This window comes from Suricata suricatta, chromosome 5, assembly GCF_006229205.1.
Source record: "Suricata suricatta isolate VVHF042 chromosome 5, meerkat_22Aug2017_6uvM2_HiC, whole genome shotgun sequence".
NCBI classification, from domain to species: domain Eukaryota; kingdom Metazoa; phylum Chordata; class Mammalia; order Carnivora; family Herpestidae; genus Suricata; species Suricata suricatta.
The window spans coordinates 124,813,873-124,821,048 of record NC_043704.1 but is presented as its reverse complement, the minus strand read 5'-3'; the positions used below and the strand labels follow the sequence as shown (position 1 = coordinate 124,821,048).

Here is a 7,176-nt window from a genome sequence, read left to right as displayed (position 1 = left end):
TAAGACTCTTGCCCTATGCAGATGCCCCGCCTGAAATCAAGCCTTGGGAGAGAACCTGGGTGGAGAGAGAATTCCAGATTATGGTGAAGGTCTTCCTTCCTGGGAGTGGGTCAAGTGATGGGACACTGGAGATACAGCAGCCCATATCCTGAGCTCATCTGATACATTCTGCTCAACTTGCCCCCAGGAATCTGGACAGGTTATGATCTCAGGGTTTATGAGTTCACATCTGACTTTGGCTCAGATCATTATCTAATTTTTTTTTGAGTTCAACCCTTATGTCAGGCTCTGTGCTGACAGCTCAGAGGCTAGAGCCTGTTTTGGATTCTCTCTCTCTGCCCTCCCCTGCTCATACTCTGTCTCTCTCTGTCTCTCTGTCTCTCTCTCTCTCTCTCAAAATGTAAAAAATTTTAAAAAGAAGAAGAAGAAGTAGGCAGTAGCAACTAGGCAGAAATGGTTAGAAAATAATTGGGCCAATGCAAAAAATACTGGCATCTCTGCAGGGGCATGTTTGGAGAAATCTTGCCAAGAAGGCCCCACCTTTAAGCCAAACTTCCCCAAAGTTACATTAGGCTGATTAATAGGTATTTCCCTGTTGCAAAATTCTATGATTTCATTGGGGAAGCAAGAGAAACTTTCCAAGGAGATGTGATTAAAGGGACCGGCGACATTTAATGAGGACATTTAATTGGGAAGGAACCCTCACTGTAAGTCTTCTGTCCATATATCTAAGTAAAAACACCCTGCGGCAGGTCAATCTCGTCTCCTCTTGCCTCTATCTCAGGAGAAGCTGTGGAGGAGAGACTGTTCTCCCAGATGCTGATCCAGTGCTTACAGGTATCTTGTCCCTATCTGTCTTCTCATGTTCTTGATTGTTCCTCACCAATGCCTCAAGAGTCAGTAGGAGACAGGATGAGGAGAATCTTGGGATTCCGATAGCAAAGGAACAGTGACTCTAGGTCCTCTTTCCCTACCCTGTAGTGATGGGTGCTTGATTCCTTTTCCCTCCATGTTCTGTCTACATTCTCCTCCTTTTTTGGATTCAGGATTCTGTAAGTGAAGGGAAGTGAATGTGGACTTGAGACTCTAATAGACCTGGGTTCAAATTGCGACAACACCATGGACAAGTGCATGTCCTGGGTGAGGTTCATGTCTCTCAACCTCCCCTTCCTGCCCTGCAAGCCAGACCAGCCGTCTTCATCTTCAGGTTTACTGGGAGAACCCAACATGTAATTGGTCTCCAGGGAACATTAATTCAATAAGTACTTCTTCAGAATCTCAGTCAGGAAAGGACACTGTCCCTGCAATGCGTGGGGCTCTTTGTTCGTGCAATGGCACCTTCACTGCTGCCCTGGAATCCTCAGTTCCTTTCCTCTCCACACGACTCTCAGTTCTCAAAGGCAGTGCAGGACGGAGCTGGCATGGCTCAAGGGCTCAGTTCATCTTGCTTCCACACCATCTGGCCTATGACCCACCATTAGTCCTTTTATGCCTCCTGTCTAAAGAAATGTCTCGTATTTTGCCTACGGAAGATGGTTCCCTAATGAATGTCAAATAACAATAAAACTTAAGTATTTTCATCAGACACTTGAGCAGGCATCTGTCCTCCCAGCAGTAAAATATGCTAGGATTCTGGAAACAGCTAAGAAATTTGAACATGCGTTTCCTCCTCTTAGAGGAGAGCTGTGATAATTTCAGCCACTGACTCAATTAGAAGAAAAGTCTTCATGTGGCTACCACCAAGCTGTGGTGGCTCTGGACGTGATCCTTACCATGGAAGGAGACAGAAGAGTGTGCCATGGAGAAGAAAGAATGGGAAAACCCTGGAGCCCACCTCACTAGCTGGGTAGGGCAGGGCAGGCTCCTGCGGGGGCCACAGCCCTCCTGCTGCCTCTGCTGCAGTCCTAGCCTCAGGTTCTGTGGACACTAGCCTCCTGGGCACCCCCACTCTCACCCCCCAGAGCAGCATGCATTTGGCAGTCCTGGTATGCCCTGAGCACCAGAGCATGTGCTTACTGGCTGGGCAAGAGGGGCTTAAAGTCACAGAAAGAAAAAGAACTTCTCAGTAGCAGCCCGCTTTGTCATGTGAGCTCAGATAATCAGGAGCAGATGAACCACACTCAAAGGCCCTGAAAAAACATACAAACGAGTGATCATGAAGCTGTCCTCCAGTTTCCTGTAGACTTGGAAAATTAACTGTGGTCAGCTTTGGAACCTGATGGTTCTAGATTCAGATCATCGTACAGCCACTGATCAACTGTGTGGTTTGAGAAAAGTCATTTAAGCACTTTGAGTCTCATTTCCTAGAATGAAAGGTTAGATGGGGTAGAGGTAGGGGAAGAGGAGGACTTAGTACTTTTCTTCCAGAATTGATGAGGGGAGTAGAGATAAAATATGCAGATCGCCTAGAATGTGACTGGTGCTCAATAAACAGACAGAAAGCAATACCCAGAACCTATGGAACCACCTGTGTCCCTGTTCTCTAAGGAGGAGGAAGCAGAGCCTGATTATCCCTGGTGAGAATGATCAAGGCAGAGGTCACTAGTGGCTCACCAGGAACACCAAAATTGGGCAAAGCTCAACAAACAACATACTCAAGGTATATAATTTCCTTCAAGAACTCTAAAAAAGACTCTTGTAAATATGGAGAAATAAAGCTTGGACAATAGCAGCTGGAAGAAACCACCCCGAAGATAGATTTATTTCACACGGAGGAAGGCCTCCGTGGATGCTTCCATAACGGTCTCCAGCATGTTTGGGATGGTTACCAGATAGCTCCTTCAGAGGAGTCGGCACAGTTATCACATATCACAAAGCTAAGAGGACTTTATGATAATGGGACTATAAAATTAAGATTCAAAAATATCTTGGTGGCCTTAAATTATGAACTCAAAGAAAGAAGCGGAAACATAATTGTCAAATTCTTCCCCTGGGTGCGCACCGGTAGCTGGGGGTGAGGCCCTCCCACTAAGTGCCGCACCATTCCTGGTTTCAGTTGGAGACAAAAGCAGTAAGTATGAAGGAAAGAAAAAGAAAACAATTCCAAATCCAAATAATCCACCCACCTGCACAAGTCAGATGCCACGTCCAGTGGCCAGCAGGGTGGTTTGCAGGATTGATGGCTTCAGATGCACAGGTAGCCCCCTCGCCTTCCTCTGGGGATTTAAAGTCTCTCTAGAAGTCTGCGTTTTGCCTCCAGAGCACATTCTGCTGTCTGTTCCGAAGCAAGCAACCACCTCAGCAAACTGAAGCTAACTCTAGGGCTCCACTAAGCCAAAGACAAGGTCAGTTGGAGCCCCAGCCTCCCATTAGTGCTGCCTTCTTTGTGGAAAGGGTTTTATATTTACTTTCTTACATGATCCATTTACTCCATGTCTGCTGGCAGGAGGAAATAAAAGCACACTTAGTGTGCCTCCACCCCCTACAGCGGTTTCTTCCCAGTCAGTGTATTTGTGCCCATCAGAGTCACTTCTCCCTTTGGAAACCACATTGGCAAAATAGCTAATGCGCATCAGTTCTATTTTGCTATGTTCTCTACTTTGTTACTTTATATACTAGAATTTATTAGTTGCAGCTAATTCCTAAACGGACTGGGTCTTTTTCTCCACCAAACACTCGACGTGCAGTAAAATGGAACTGGACACATTTGAAGCTAATGGCTTCTCACCTCCTTCCTAACAATGTTGAGGCACCAGCAGCAGAGCGACCTCCCCATTCTCCTGATAACATCCCATTTGTGGGGGAGGTTTGTGCTGCTGCACAGCCGAGCCTCCCCCCCCCCCCCCCCCCCCCCCCCCCCCCCCCCCCCCCCCCCCCCCCCCCCCCCCCCCCCCCCGCCCTCCTCCCCCCAGGGCAGGCTCCAGGTGAGAACAGAAGGAACTAGGGAACTAGAGAACGCAGCAAGGCACTTTTATGACATCATGATGTAGGCTCCAGAGCAGGGATAGATTTAAAATGTTTCCCCCTGGTGGTTTTGACCCCAAACCAAAACAGCAAGGGTGATTTTTATAGGTTACCTGGGGAGTATTTGAAAATAATTTTATTTCTTTTCATAAAAATAAAATGATTTTCAAGAAATTCTACCAGTGTCTGAAAGTCAAGCCCATGCTTACCTACAAAAATATTGCTCTAAACCCTGCCACATGTGGTTGCTTATCTGACTTGCCTTTACCTTCAGAGAACTTCAAGGAATAATAAATACTGGAATCTGAGAAGTCAGAAATGAATGAGATGAGGCCCTAAGACAATGGGATAATTTCTTAACACCCAGTCCCATGTTCTTTTCCTTCTTCCTTAGTAATTTATCTCAGACTATAAGAAACTCCCTCTGTATTATATCAGCATAAATTCATAGTTTGTTTTAAAAATAAAAGTATGTTTTCTTTTTTTTTTTCCATAATATTTTACTGTCAGATTGGTTTCCATACAACACCCAGTGCTCTTCCCCATAAGTGCCCTCCTCCATCACCACCACCTCTTTTTTCCCCCTCCCCCCTCCCCCCCAACCCTCAGTTCATTCTCAGCTTTCAATAGTCTCTCAAGTTCTGCATCCCTCTCTCTCCCCAACTCTCTCTCCCTCCTCCGTTCCCCCTGGTTCTCCATTAGGTCTCTCTTGTTTTCCTGCTAGACCTAAAAGTATGTTTTCATATGGGGTTCTGAGGGGCTTGGCATAGTATGTATGGGCTTTTCAGATTGTATTTGAGACCTGAAAGTGTTAGAAAAACTATATTTTCCCATCTTTTGCCCACAATGGTAATGCATATTTAATTAGCATTCAAAGCCTGTCTATTTGCTATTGTTACATTCCTAGAGAGTCTTAGGTGTCACCAAAAGCAACTGTTGACCCATAGCCCAGGCTCCCCTTCCAGATCACGCAGGCTATTTCCAAACCAGGCTTCCAGAACTATTCTCTGCCCAGAGAAGTCTTAGGAAGCCTAAAAGCAGGAGCTCAAGGCTACCTCCGGGGTCTGCTCTCATCTCCTTGGTCCCTGCTGTTCCTATCACTTCCGGGTATACTGGCTGCCCAGCCCTGGCCACTCCCCTTAGACGCGGGGCACAGCTCTCCCAGACTCATGGGCCTGCTGCCATTCAGGTCTGCTTGTGTGCCCGATAATGGTACTGGCTTCTCATGTTGAAGCTCTCCATCCCTGCCAGTCTCTGTCCCTCTCTAGACCCTTAGCATCTGTTAGCCTTTCCTAACCCTTGACCCCTACAATCTACTGATACCAGGCACTGATACTGGACATAGTGGCCAGGAAGCTCTAATTTATTCAGCGTGGTTTTGTCTTAATGCACTAATATTTAGGAGCATCTTCAGAATGAGCACTGAGTTCCAAAGAACAGTAGACAGAGCTTCTCTGGCGACTGCCCAAGTCAGCAAGAAGCCCAGCAATGAGCCAAGCCCCACTGGAAACATGAAGGCCAAACTCCAAATCTGAAGGAACAAAGACCCCAGAAAATTGGAGCAGAGATCAGTTATGAAGCTCAAAGTTCATAACTGAGAAAAGGTTTTATCTAAATTTAGAATATGTGCGGTCCTAGGGAGGAGGGTCTTGGGGGGTGAGAGGGGAGAGGGGGGGTGGCTACAACCCCAGAGTGAGTCCATAGGCTATTTCTGGGCCTGGGTGAGAGTGAGGTGAGTGAATGGTGCCGTGCTTAGGGCCAGAGAAGGTACGGATTCACACCACATGCTGAACATCTAATACACTAGAATCCATACTTAGCAATACTGATTCCTGTAACACTGAATAATTTCACCAATATTTTATTGGAGACAGAAAACTTTGATTTTAATTAGATTAATTTCTCCAGGTTTACTACATTTTTAATGTATTTTTATTATGCCTCGGGGTCATTTTCCCCATAGGAACCATTCCAGTTTTATAATTAAAAAGGGGATCAACATTTTGAATTTAAAATACAGATTTTTTTAGATTTCACTTTCCTGGATCAAAGTGATCCCATAAAAATTTGACCCCTCAGAGACTTAGGTCTAGAAATGTGCCACATGGTCATTTTTTTTTTCTTCTCACCTAGATGAAATGTAACTAGCTTTTACTGACGAACACTGGCAAATATCTTGGCCTGTGGATTCTTGGTGAAGACTCCAACGTCTCTTGTGGCGAAGGTAAGCAGGTTGCCTCAGATCTGGCTGCAGGCAACATGCAGGTGAGGTGGCTGCCTTTCCTGGCAGGCAGGAGGTGAAAGCTGTCGCTGGATTCTGCTACCTCGGCCCCATGCTGACAAACAACACACTAATAGGCAAGGAACTAGACAACTCTATCTAGGAACCCAGCATGTCTCTTGGCAAAATGGCAGGAAGGTTCTGATTTCCAAATAACAAAGTTTTGTCAGAGCCAGAGGCCCAACATCCCCCTGCCTAGATGGACTCCCACAGTTTCCTAGCTCCTCTCGTCGAGTCGGCCTCTCCTTCACCAACAGTCTATGTGCCGTGTGCCGAGCTGGATCCCATAACCCATGCTGTGATCCAGTCCTGCTGCCAAAGGTCGGTCTTTTATGGGGTTTTCAGTAAGGGTCAGGTACTGTGTGAAGCGTAGGGGAGAACATCATTCTGCTCATTTTAGAGTCCAGGAAACCACGCTGGTACTCCAAAAGATGATGTGCCCCGAACCATATTGCTGGCAGAGCAGTATCTATTTTGAACTCAGATCTGTCCAGCTCCAGATACCACACGTTTCCCACTCCACCAAGCAGCATCCTTTCCAGAAACCAAATGGTCTCTACAAGAGCAAACCCCACCATGCTGTCACCTCCCTTTTAAAAGCAGAGGTCTCCTGCTGACCCCTGCCATTCTAACTTGGTACCCCACTTACAACATGTAGGCTAGGGCTTCTTACATCCAGCACAATGAATCCAGAACAAATGCCTCCTCCCTCAGATCGGAACACCGCCAGTGCCTAGTCTCTGCACCCTGCCCACCACTCAGCCTTGCCATCCCCACCCAGCCCTGGCCCGGGGATCCAAAAAACATCATCAAAACCAGTCCTCCTGCTACTTATACAAACAATTTTTATATGAACTCATGGTGATACACTTTCCTTCCTCATCTTGAATGTGTCTAAAGAGCCACAATCATCTCAATGCTTATGAAAATGAAATTATCCAGATGTCTTTACAGATGTTACAAATGGCCAGCCAGTACAGCATAAATGCAAA

At 46.3% G+C, this 7,176-nt stretch overlaps 1 long non-coding RNA gene across 2 annotated transcripts in view; it reads right to left on the bottom strand.

Annotated features, from left to right (window-relative positions):
• The window catches only part of LOC115292833, a 43,793-nt gene extending 40,005 nt beyond the window's left edge, over positions 1-3,788 (bottom strand). For both annotated transcript variants that reach the window (XR_003909164.1, XR_003909163.1), the window contains exons 1-2: positions 3,668-3,788; positions 3,066-3,214 (exon numbers count right to left, since the gene is read on the bottom strand). This is a non-coding gene — a long non-coding RNA (uncharacterized LOC115292833). The remainder of the gene's footprint in view (positions 1-3,065; positions 3,215-3,667) is intronic.
• Between the last annotated feature and the right edge of the window lie 3,388 nt (positions 3,789-7,176).